Here is a 13,230-nt window from a genome sequence, read left to right as displayed (position 1 = left end):
GTGAATGAGTATGGGGTACATCGTACCCCTACCCATTCACCTGCAAGAAAAGTGGTAAAAACACAAATAAACCACACAGTGTATTAAAATATTTTATTTTTCTGCTCCGGAGGCCGCCCCCTGTCTTCTTTATTAGCTCTTTTACCAGGGGGGGCTCTTCTTCTTCCGCTATCCCGACGGGTCTTCTCCGCTATCCGGGGGGTCTTCTCAACTCTCCGGGGTTCTCCTTCTGTCTTCGCCGCTCTCCGTTGTTGACTCGGCGCACCCCGGTTCTTCGTCTCGCGAGATCTCGGATTTTAAATAAAAATTTAGCGAGACGAAGAACCGGGGTTCTCCTTCTGTCTTCGCCGCTCTCCGTTGTTGACTCGGCGCACCCCGGTTCTTCGTCTCGCGAGATCTCGGATTTTAAATAAAAATTTAGCGAGACGAAGAACCGGGGTGCACCGAGTCAACAACGGAGAGCGGCGAAGACAGAAGGAGAACCCCGGTTCTTCGTCTCGCTAAATTTTTATTTAAAATCCGAGATCTCGCGAGACGAAGAACCGGGGTGCGCCGAGTCAACAACGGAGAGCGGCGAAGACAGAAGGAGAACCCCGGAGAGTTGAGAAGACCCCCCGGATAGCGGAGAAGACCCGTCGGGATAGCGGAAGAAGAAGAGCCCCCCCTGGTAAAAGAGCTAATAAAGAAGACAGGGGGCGGCCTCCGGAGCAGAAAAATAAAATATTTTAATACACTGTGTGGTTTATTTGTGTTTTTACCACTTTTCTTGCAGGTGAATGGGTAGGGGTACGATGTACCCCATACTCATTCACTTAGGGTGGGGGGCCGGTATCTGGGGGCCCCCTTATTAAAGGGGGCTCCCAGATTCCGATAAGCCTCCCGCCCGCATACCCCGACAACCAACGGCCAGGGTTGTCGGGAAGGGGCCCTGTCCTCATCAACATGGGGACAGGGTGCTCTGAGGTGGGGGGGCCGCAGTGCGCCCCCTGCCCCAGAGCACCCAACCCCCCCATGTTGAGGGCATGCAGCCTGGTACGGCTCAGGAGGGGGGGGGGGGGGCGCTCGCTCGTCCCCACTCCCTTCCTGGCTGGCCGGGTAGCGTGCTTTGGATACGGGTCTGGTATGGATTGTAGGGGGACCCCCTACGCCGTTTTTTTCGGCGTAGGGGGGGCTCTCCTTACAACCCATAACAGACCTAAGGGCCCGGTATGCTCCTGAGGGGGGGACCCATGCCGGATTTTTATTTAAAATCCGGCGGGGACTTCCCCCTCAGAATTCATAACAAACGCCGCACACGTGTAGAATTGGCGGGAATCCAAGTCGGATCTCCCGTCGCTTCTATGACGGCTCTGTCTCCATCGCGGCAAGCCAGCTCGGCGCTGGCTCCCGCGATGGGGCTCGTAGGTGCTCAATCTCGCCGAGAAAGAGAGCGAGATTGACACAAAATCGGGTTCACCTACTGTAGTCTTTTGGATAACTCTTCTGGAAGCAGGTGAGGCTGAAGATATAGTTTGATTCAGTGCGTCAAGCACTTCAGAGTAACAATTTTTCAGAACGTTAGTCCCTAAGATCACAGGGTGTCCTCCTTTATCTCCTGCTTGTACCACAATCACGCCTTGCTGTGGCAGGGTGGCTTCTCCCACTTGAAGGGTAGGTTCCCAATACCCATGCACTTTCACTGGCTTACCGTTGCTGGCAATGATATCTAGCCAGGACTCTGGTGGCTGGGTGAGAAGACTTGGATCCCAGAACTTGTCAAAAGCAGGCCGTTGAATGGTGGTGACCTGTGACCCAGTGTCCAAGAGGGCTTCAAAGGGTATCCCGTTGATGCATATACTAATTTTTGGACGGGATCCTACATACTTAGGCATCCAGCTTGGATCCTTTGGACCTACTGTTCTACCTCCCGAGGGGCGGTCCTCTGCCTCAGGGGTTGCCCGTTTAACTGCCAGCACATTGATTCAGTATGTCCATATTTCTTGCAGTGGTGGCAGACAGGCTGTTTTCTGCTTCTGGGCCGGTACCTTGGTCGCCCATCAGGCTCTTTTGGGTATACGTCTCCATATGCAGGTGGGAGCCTTGGAGGAAAAGGACTTTAATCTTCCAGTAACAATGGTCTCTCCCATTCCTCTATCTTTTTGCACACCTTCTCTAGACTAAGAGTAAGATGGTTCACTTGCTCCATGAGGGCTGCTACTACATCCGTGACTGGAGCTTGGGTGGCCTGACTGACCCCTGCAGACCCCACATTCACAGTCTTGGGCTGACAAGCCTGGGGTTCATAGGAGGCTGCCGGCCCTGGAGCAGGGTTCTGGCCCAATATACTGATGGCCAATTCTTTAAAGTCCAGAAAGGCACAGTGGGGGTGTTGAGCTGACAACATGCGTAGCTGGCCCTTTAAATGCTCATTACTTACGCCTGCAATGAATTGCTCTCTAAGAGTCCGGTCCTGGTCCTCAGCTTCTTTGGGATCCAATTGGACTACAGCTCTCAGTGTTTCTTGTAAGGACAGGGCAAAATCGCGGAGCGACTCTCCAGGCTGCTGCTTTCTGCTGAAGAAACGCATTTTAACTTCTGACACCGTTCTGGCCTCAAATGTGGTGCCCAAGCGATCAAAAATCTGTTCCAGGCTACTTTTCTCAGAGCGGGGCCACGACATGACTTCCCTGCGGGCGGCCCCTTTCAACTGAGCCAGGAGGATCTCCATTTGCTGTTCAGCAGTTATGGGATAAAGCCGGAACAAGGCCAGTATCTGCTCCCTAAAGTCCTTTAACTTATGGGCTTCCCCTGAATAACGTGGGAACCAGGGGGCCCCAAAATAGTACGGCATAGTTAGCGACATCATGCTTGGTGGTGCCGTGGCGGCAGGGGCCCTAGGGTCGGCTAGGGATATTCCAGAAGGCGCGACTGGGGCCACCTGTCCGATTTCCTCAGGTGTGGACATGGCATTGCTAGGTGGGTATGGCCCTTTAAATGTAGCAGAGCGGACCGGATCGGCAATGATAATAACTTTTTTTTTTTTCACAGGAAAGTCTTTTATCACTAACGGGAGTCCCTCCGGTGCCCTGTCAGGGGTCGGGAACGTTCTGGTAAGGTAAACAGCAGAGCCGGCAACAGTTTTAAGTCGGTACTCACTCCGGTGGTGCTCGCTCCAAGTCTCGCGAGATGCGTGGCTACGGGCGTCGGACGTCCTGCGTACAGCGTCAGCAGGTGGGCGCGGCCTCTCGTAGCTCCGGTACTCAGGTAGGCGGCACCTTTTCCTCCAGACAGGGCGGTGTTCTTCCTCCTCGCCGGCTGGGTGATGACTCCGCCTGGTTCTTTTCGCGCCAAAGTCCTCTTTTTCGCGCCAACCAGTTCACCGGGCACACTTGCAATCCACCTCAGGTTCAAGTGGCAAAATGGCTGTCTATTCACTGACAGCAAGCGGTGGCTTAAATAAGCAGCAAACAGTCCAGAAAACACTATCTTCACACCGCTAATTCTTTTCAATTCTTTGGCCCAGCAATTTTGAATAAAACAATAGGGTTTGGTCACTTTAAGGCAATCTTTAGCACACAGTTTTATATCCGCAATGGCGCAGGAATGTTCCGTAAATCCTGTTCGTGACGCCAATTTATGCAGCACGCCAGACCTGCAGGGTATAGCGAAGCGAGGTCACGGTTATAGGCAATCGAGGGTTGCTCACTGTATTGGAGAACCCTGGGCAGGCATGCGGCAGTGAAGGAGAGGTAGACACAGTTCCTCTGGGGCACACTCTGTATATAGGGACCAGGCCTGATGGTGGATGAGGTGCCCTGGATGCTACGGGTATTTTTAGTGCCTGGGGCAAGGTCCCTGTTGGATTCGTGACGCCAGTGCCTGTAACGGTGGCACACCGATTTATAGGAGGAATAACTGAGTACTCAGTGGATAAACCAAACGTTGCTTTACTTGGTGAATACAGTCCAACTTTGTACATACAGTTACAGTTGATAGTGATGATAACGCAGTCCCTTGAACAATACTTCACAAGCAGGTAGACTTTAAATAGTGGCAGGTATTAATCATGCAAGATACTTGGAGGGCACAACGGTTAATGCTTTGCAGTGCAATGCTGCTCTATCCCCTTCAGCTATTCTAGCTGGCTGGATCCCAAGGCCCGGATGCCTGAATGCTGGCTTTAATCCTTGGTATATAAATCCTTCGTCCAGTATTGGCGCTTGCTTTACTTTATAGAACCTCTGCCCATCAGGGTACTTATCTGACCTGGTATTGTCCTTACTCGGCTTGAGGGTAACTGCAGGTTTCTCCCAGGAGGTGCTGTCCTGCAACTGGGGTGTCTTCAGAGCTAACTAAGGCTCTCTTGATCCGCAGGTAGGCTAGGATCCCTCTACTAGCCTCCTGGTAACAACTAGAAGCCTGGGCTGTCTAGCTGCATGTCAGGAGGAGGCCCTCAGCTTGTCCCTGGCTGGTGCCTTCTAACTTATGTCTCAGCAGACTCCTGACTCTGAACTTCCTCTCCCTGTCTGGGCCTGGATATTTATACTAGGGGCTCCCTATCTCCCTCTAGTGTCTGGGATGTCTCACTACACCCAACTAGGCCTGCTTACACATTACACAGGGGAATATTGCATATATAAACACATTATAAAATACATAAAATGCACAATTAAATATAACATTCCTGTCCCTTGTGAGTAGGAGTAACGTGCACTCCAATTGACCCTTGTGTAGTGCCCACGCCTATCTAGTGGGACACTACACTGGCAAAGCTCCACTGTCAGATGGAGGATAATCCACACCCAGCTGTAACTGCTGGCTGGGTTTTATATCCCTAACCAAAACTTGGCCTGGAAAGTGGGGAACAGCCACTCACCCTGCACTTTGGCTGCTCCCAGTAAGAGCCAGCCCGGATTGGCTTTACAGCCACACTAAATAACCAATAGTGCCAGTCAGGACTAGCTGCCGCTCACACTTAAAATTACCGGCTCTTACCTCACCGAGGCCAGGAACCTCGGTGACACATATCTTCCGTCAATGATGGCCCCTTGCGCTTTCCTACAATATACAAAACATTGTTGGCCAATCATGCAATTCTGTGTATATGGCAAGCATAACAATCTTCACACTAAAGGCTAAAATCATAAAACTAGTAAAGAGGAAATCGATTAGGAAATACAAAGAGAGAAATAAAAGCATCAGAGACTTTTCCAGCAATTCCGTTTCTGGTCAAATTTAAGAAATTAAATTTTTTATAAATTTCAAAAATGTGATTATTAGAGATGAGCGAATAAAAAAAAAAATGATTTGATCGGTTCGCAAAATTTTCAAAAAAGATTTGATTTGATCCGAATTTATTTCTGACAAATCACATAAAAAACTGCTATTTCCTGGCTGGAGAGAGCCTGTATAGTGGTGCAGAGCACTGTGCCTTGCAGAAACACGCATACGGAGTCTGCTGTGGTAGTGAAATTATACTGTGAGTCAGTATGACGTTGCTCTTAGAATCACTTCACACTTAACTTATTCGGGCACTTATAGGGCTAAAATAACTCAAGTGCAAACTCAGCCTTACAGGTCAATGTTAGCGCCAGGTATAAAAAACGTACAGAGGCAAAAGATCCTACTATAGCAAGAGAGAGCGCACTCCTTTTACACTGTCGTCAGCTGATTCCACATATATTTCTGCAGAGTCTGTTCTATTAAACGCTGATACAAGTAGAGCCCCCCTGACAGAGTGGAGAGGGTGTCAGCAGTAAGTTTGTATTGCTGTCACTGATTATTTTGCCCTTCGTCTGATCTGTCATAACAATAACTCCTAAAAAACTGATCCTGTCTGTTGAGCATCCACCTTCACTTGGTCAGCATTTGGTCAGTAATCCATCAGTACTGCTAGGGCCCTAAAAAAATACCAGGAGTGGATCCAAAACAGATATGACACATGAATTGAATATTTGCATGTCTTATGTGTTTTGTACCCACTCCTGCTTTTGGCAACCAAATCATAAGCCAATTCTGATACAAAATAGAGACCATGCCATACAGGCCTTACAGCTGCTACATATAAATAATCCGTTGTGTGTCTCGTTTTCCTTCCTTCTGAAAGATCAGAAGAAGGGTCAAATAAATGGTGATGTCAACCAGGCCAAAAAGGCAAAATAGTGGCCCCGTCATGGAGTTGGGAGGGTGGGAACAGCATGAGAAGTCCACAGAGTGGCCCAATGACAGAGTGTTGAGTCGGCAGCAGCATGAGGAGACCACAGAGTTTCCCAGTGACAGAGTGGTGTATTGGCAGCAGAATGAGGAGACCACAGAGTGGTGAGGTGGTAGCAGCATGAAGAGACCACAGAGTGGCCCAGTGACAAAGTGGTGAGTTGGCAGCAGCATGAGGAGACCACAGAGTGATGAGGTGGCAGAAGCATGAAGAGACCACAGAGTGGTGAGGTGGCAGCAGCATGAGGTGACTACAGAGTGTTGAGTTGGCAGCAGCATGAAGAGACCATAGAGCGTCCCATGTCAGAGTGGGGAGGTGGGGGCAATACCAGTACCAGCTGAAGATGGCGGGTGGCAGTAGAAGCACCTGGTAGCAGGTGTGTGGCATCAGGCGGGTGGCAGCATCAGAATAGTACCTGAGCAAGTAGCCAGAAGAAACAGGACTCTTTTGACAAAGTTTAGGTGTGGCACCATGGATTATCTAGTCTGATGAATCAGGAACTGGTGTGTGGAAATCCTGGCTGATCCACACCTCATCTTCACAAAAGTTAATTTCTCCACATTTTGGGTGGACAGGTGAGTTCTCCTTGGGGTAACTACGGCCCCCACTGCACTAAACACCCGCTCTGATGCCACACTACTGTCCGTTCAGGGAAGCTTGTCAAGGGCAAACTTGGCCAGTTGCAGCCACAAATTGAGTTTGGCTGCCGAGTAGTTCAGGGGATCTTTGATGTGGGGTGGCAGGGTGCAGTCCAAGTATACCACAACCTGCTGGTTAAGGTTCTGCTCCATGTCAACCTGCTGCAGCTGGTGAGTACTGTAGTTTTTTCACTAGGCGGGTGAAGAAAACTGCTCATCAGCGACTTAAGTTGCTGCAGATGGAGCTGGTATTGCTCCTGCCCCCCCCAACAGCCATGGCAGTGGAATGTGAGCGCAGAGGGCCCCCTCTCAGACCTGCGTGAGGATTGGTGATGGCGCCCATAGGCAGTGGCCAGCTGACTACATAGGATGTCTCGATGTTAGTTCAGTTTGTACTCCCTCCCACAGGGTGGAAAAAAAGGACCCCATTTTGTACCGCTAGCGAGGGTCTTACATGGTGGAGAGCCAGTAGTCATCCCTCTGCCGAATGGTGACAATTCGGCTGTCACTATGTAAGCAACTGAGCATGCATCAAGCCATTTGCGTAAGTAACTCAAAGGGATTCCCTGCCTCCATCTCCACTGCATACTGCCACGGTGTGTCTGGGTCCTCTGCCTCATCTTCCTCATCGCCCTGTAGCTCCTCTTGCTCCTCCTATCCTGTCACCTGTGTATAAAAAACAGCCATTTCTCTACGCATTGCTTGTGCTGGAATGTCCTTCTGCTCTTCCACCTCTAGTTCAGCCCCCACAGGGCTCATAAAGCCTTTAGATGTGGTCGCCACGTCTCCTGTCCCCCTGGCCAGCCAGATTTAGCAAAATGTGTTCCAGGACATGAAGCAGTGTTATGATGTTTTTCATCCAGTAGTCCTCGCGACTGACAAATAAGTGGCCTCCTCAAAGGGTCCGAGCAAACGTCAGGTATCACACATGTGCTGTCAGTGGCTGACATCGAAGTTACACAGGGGATTACCTCTGTCCACCTGTATCATCAAGAAATCGTTTATGGCCTTTCTCTGTTCATATAGTCGGTCCAACATATGGAGAGAGGAGTTCCAATAGGTGGAAACATCGCATATCGGCCGATGTTGGGGAACGCCATTCTGCCTCTGCAGCTCAAGGAGGGTTTGCTTTGCAGTGTGAGAGTGGCTGAAGTGCATGCACAGTTTCTTGGCCATTTTCAGGATGTCTTGCAGATGGGTGGAAGACTTCAGGAACCTCTTTACAATCAGATTGAACACGTGCGCCATGCAGGGCGCATGGCTCAGACCTCCTTGATCACGGAAAAAAAAAATCTAAAACATCCTGCACGATATGATAATGAATGTTGCGGATGTACATGGCTACATTTATACAGTCACAGAAAATAATGCACTATAATAATAGATGCAAGCATAACATATGGACTAAGCCCTCACTCTATTGATAAAATCTGAGACACTTGGTCAATACATTTTGATCAAAACACATCTAAGCCCACCTACCAAGCGACAAGGTGGTCTCAGTTCAGGCGGCTCCTACGCTAAAGCTGCCTATGCCGTTATGCATTTATGTTCAGAAGCGCAGACCACGCACATATAGTGTGTTGCTCCTAGTTACCTCCATGTGCAGCAGCAACCGGTGGAAGGAGGAGCACACACACCTATATGTACCACCTTAATCAAGGTAATTTTCTGTGACTGTATAAATGTAGCCAGGTACATCCACAACATTCATTATCATATCGTGCAGGATGTTTTATATATTTTTTCCGTGATTTGTTTAACTTGTCTTGAAGTAGTGGCACCTTCATTTGTGAATGCGCTCTAATTTTGGGAGTAGTATTCATGTTCATGTGTCTCAAATTTTATCAATAGAGCGAGGGCTTAGTCCATATGTTATGCTTGCATCTATTATTATAGTGCATTATTTTCTGTGACTGTAAAAATCAGACCTCCTTGATGCAGCGCCAACACCATGTTCTTCCCATTGTCAATGACCATGGTTCAGATTTTGAGTTGTCGAGGAGAAAGCCCAGGAATCGATTTCTTGATGAAGGAAGTGGAGCAGTTCCTCCCCTGTGTGAGTCCGTTCACCCAGGCAAACTAGGTGCAGAACAGCGTGACACTCCCGTGCCCTGCACATGTGGTATGCTGGAGGAGCACTGTGAATTGTCCCTGCAGTGGAGGCTGAGGACACGGTGGAGGATGAGGAGGCAGAGGTGGACATTGCCGCTGGACCAACGGTGTGAGAACATGGAGGCGGCAGTGTCACGAGGGTGTCAAGAGCCACGTCTGACTCCATTATACCCGGGGTCAGGAAGTCACAGCGGGTGGCTGCGAGCTCTATGTCTAAAGATCGCGCTGTTACTTAATGGTAGCTTTCTATGTTTGCCTTGCAATCCTTTTTGTCTCACTCAGGGATCCGTATCTTCTTCTCCTCAGCTGTTTCTTGTCCGGCACTCCCAACCTCTTTATATTCCCCTCTCCCACTTCTCTGGTTGCCAGATATAGAGCTTCCTGCCTGGACTTCTATACTGACCCACTGGAGCTGAGTTGCTGTTATTCCTGGTTGTCGTACCAGAGCATTACCCTCCGGATCCCTGTTGGTTGTTTGTTGTCGCCCATCTGGGACTATATGTTTTGTCAGTATTGTCTGTCCACTCCCTGGTGTTTCCCTTTAGTGTTAGTGGTGCGGACTAGTGTTCCCACCGCCCTATTCACTACTTAGGGCTCATCTTAGGGAAAGCCAGGGTGATCGGCGTACGGGTTAGAAACCCATCTAGGGACATCAGAGCAGTCAGGTGCCAGCCTCAAGGTGAGTTAGGGGTCACCATCTTTCCCTCTCCCTTGGACATGGCCTTCCTTTTCCCTCCCTTTGCGTCACGCATGTGATCGGCACGCCGGTCGTGATAGGCAGTGATATCACCTGGCCAAGTTGCTGGTGTGGCTGGCCAGGAACCAAATTTATCCAGTGGGCCGTAAAGGATAGTGATCAGTTGCAGGTGCAATATTCGATTTCCCGATATTTCGCTAATATTTTGTAGAATATTTGGTTAATATTCGCGAATTCGAATATTCGTTATATTCTACATTCTTTTTTTCACTCGAAAATCGGAAAGGTAATGATCGCGTAGTATGCAAATATTACGCAATCAACAAAGGCGTTGGTCAAAAACGAATATATAGCACTATAGAATATAGTGCTATATATTCGTTTATCGAATATTCAGCATTTTTTCCATCTGAACACATAATTCCTCCCTGCTTCTTGCTTGTGTGCCAATGAGTCATTGGCCCAAAAGCAATTTAAGCAGGGAGGAATAATGAGTTCAGATGGAAAAAAATGACGAATATTCTAAAAAACTAATATATAGCACTATATTCAATATAGTGCTCTACAGTATATTCGTTTTTTAGAATACTCGTCATTTTTTTCTATCTGAAGTCATGATTCCTCCCTGCTTAAGTTGCTTGTGGGCCAATGACTCATTGGCTCACAAGCAAGAAGCAGGGATGAATCTTGTATTCAGATTGAAAAAATGACGAATATTCGAAAAACTAATATATAGCACTATATTTAAAATATTCACGAATTCTCGAAGTTGCGATATTTAAGATAAAAAGTTGCTTTTCGTATATTCGCGCTCAACACTAGTAAAGGACATATATTGTCCTTGACCGTAGTTATAGCTCCACACGTCAGCGCTGCCGTGCCCTTTGGCGGACACCAACAGGCTCAAGGACTGGACTTTTTAATAAAATATAAATAAATTACAAAATTATTTAAGAAGAACTTTTCAAGTTACTAGAACTGTTCAAGTTACTAGAATCCAATCCGGACCAGTCTCCCACCCTAAACCCCCATCAACATTCACACATTAACTCATTCATACTTACCACAATATTTACATATTTACATGCCTACATTAAAACCATATATACAAAATATTTACAAAAAATATACAAAAATAATACAATATAAGAAACAACAAAACAAAACAAAAGATAAAGCACACAAATGAAATATACAGAAACTTAACCTAAATACTAACTACTAAACCTTTCACCACACTGCAAACACACAAACTGTTCTCCCGCCAAAGTTCAAAGAGTAACCCCGAGTTTGTCAGTCCAAAGTTCATCTCCATTCGGACTGGAGTCGACCAGTTTGCACACACGATAGAAAAAAAAATCTTAATTTTTATTTTTTTCCCCCATCTAAAAATAATGGCTAAAAGGAAGAGAAAAAAATATATATATACAAATCCCTCTCAGCAACCAAAGAGGCGTACCTATCTTACTGACACCTCTTAAGTAAGGATTTCACACGAGAGATATCCTCACGGCTACCTCCCGTTAAAACAAGTCTTTCAAGTTTCTTCCTCAGTTCCTGGTTCCTGTCCCAACTCCTGAGGTTAGAGAGCTCTCGGAAAAACGTTGCCGTCCTTTTTTAAACATCCCCCACCATTCTGACTTACTGTTACAAAGGTCCGCCAATGGTTCCTGGCTCTGAAGGAATTCCTCAAAAGATTTTCTTATCATCGTTTCTTCCAGGAGAGACAAACTCAACTTCCACATACCTCTTCCCATACAGGGAGTCTCTGCAACATTCAAAGAGAAACTAATCAAATAGTGATCAGATAATTCCACTTCCTCAGCTTGTAAAGCCCAAAAAAAATTCTATGTAATTACTGTATACTCGGAAAATGCAAATGTGATCGCACACTACATCCAGCACTCTGCCCTCCATGCTGGATGAGACATTGGTTTATATTTTGGCCAAAGCATAGTAAGCCACTCACCGCGTCAAGGTCGTCTCATGAGTGGTCCCTAACTCTTCTTCCTACCTGTTCATGGGCCATGACAGCCACATAAAATCCAGGGAATGCAGGTCAGCATGCAAGCCAAGTACACTTTGCTTGTAACCCCGTCCGGTGCCATTACAGCTTTCATCGGATCCAGGGATGCAAGTACCAACATGCATGCTGAACCCACCATATACTTCTCCTGGAGCCAGATGGCTAATGGTAGGTTCTATACAAGCAGACTCAGTTTTATACTGACTTTAAAACCAGCCTCAAGGACAGATTAACTGGTCAGGTGTGCAATGACTCCAAGGAGATCGCCACGCCTCCAATATATACTACAAAGAAAAAAATAAGGGGTTGGGTCAGCACAACCTGCCTGTAGGTGCAGATCACTATGGCGAAATACATATATAAACGGAAAATGCAAATGTGATCGCACACTACATCCAGCACTCTGCCCTCCATGCTGGATGAGACATTGGTTTATACACTGCTCAAAAAAATAAAGGGAACACAAAAATAACACATCCTAGATCTGAGTTAATTAAATATTCTTCTGAAATACTTTGTTCTTTACATAGTTGAATGTGCTGACAACAAAATCACACAAAAATAAAAAAATGGAAATCTAATTTTTTAACCCATGGAGGTCTGGATTTGGAGTCACACTCAAAATTAAAGTGGAAAAACACACTACAGGCTGATCCAACTTTGATGTAATGTCCTTAAAACAAGTCAAACAGAGGCTCAATAGTGTGTGTGGCCTCCACGTGCCTGTATGACCTCCCTAAAACGCCTGTGCATGCTCCTGATGAGGTGGAGGACAGTCTCCTGAGGGATCTCCTCCCAGACCTGGACTAAAGCATCTGCCAACTCCTGGACAGTCTGTGGTGCAATGTGACGTTGGTGGATAGAGCGAGACATGATGTCCCAGATGTGCTCAATTGGATTCAGGTCTGGGGAACGGGCGGGCCAGTCCATAGCATCAATGCCTTCGTCTTGCAGGAACTGCTGACACACTCCAGCCACATGAGGTCTAGCATTGTCTTGCATTAGGAGGAACCCAGGGCCAACTGCACCAGCATATGGTCTCACAAGGGGTCTGAGGATCTCATCTCGGTACCTAATGGCAGTCAGGCTTCCTCTGGCGAGCACATGGAGGGCTGTGCAGCCCTCCAAAGAAATGCCACCCCACACCATTACTGACCTAATGCCAAACCGGTCATGCTGGAGGATGTTGCAGGCAGCAGAACGTTCTCCACGGTGTCTCCAGACTCTGTCACGTCTGTCACATGTGCTCAGTGTGAACCTGCTTTCATCTGTGAAGAGCACAGGGCGCCAGTGGCGAATTTGCCAATCTTGGTGTTTTCTGGCAAATGCCAAACGTCCTGCACGGTGTTGGGCTGTAAGCACAACCCCCACCTGTGGACGTCGGGCCCTCATATCACCCTCATGGAGTCTGTTTCTGACCGTTTGAGCAGACACATGCACATTTGTGGTTCGCTGGAGGTCATATTGCAGGGCTTTGGCAGTGCTCCTCCTGTTGCTCCTTGCACAAAGGCGGAGGTAGCGGTCCTGCTGCTGGGTTGTTGCCCTCCTACGGCCTCCTCCA

Source organism: Bufo bufo, chromosome 4, assembly GCF_905171765.1.
Source record: "Bufo bufo chromosome 4, aBufBuf1.1, whole genome shotgun sequence".
Lineage (NCBI taxonomy): Eukaryota > Metazoa > Chordata > Amphibia > Anura > Bufonidae > Bufo > Bufo bufo.
This window is presented reverse-complemented; position numbering follows the sequence as displayed.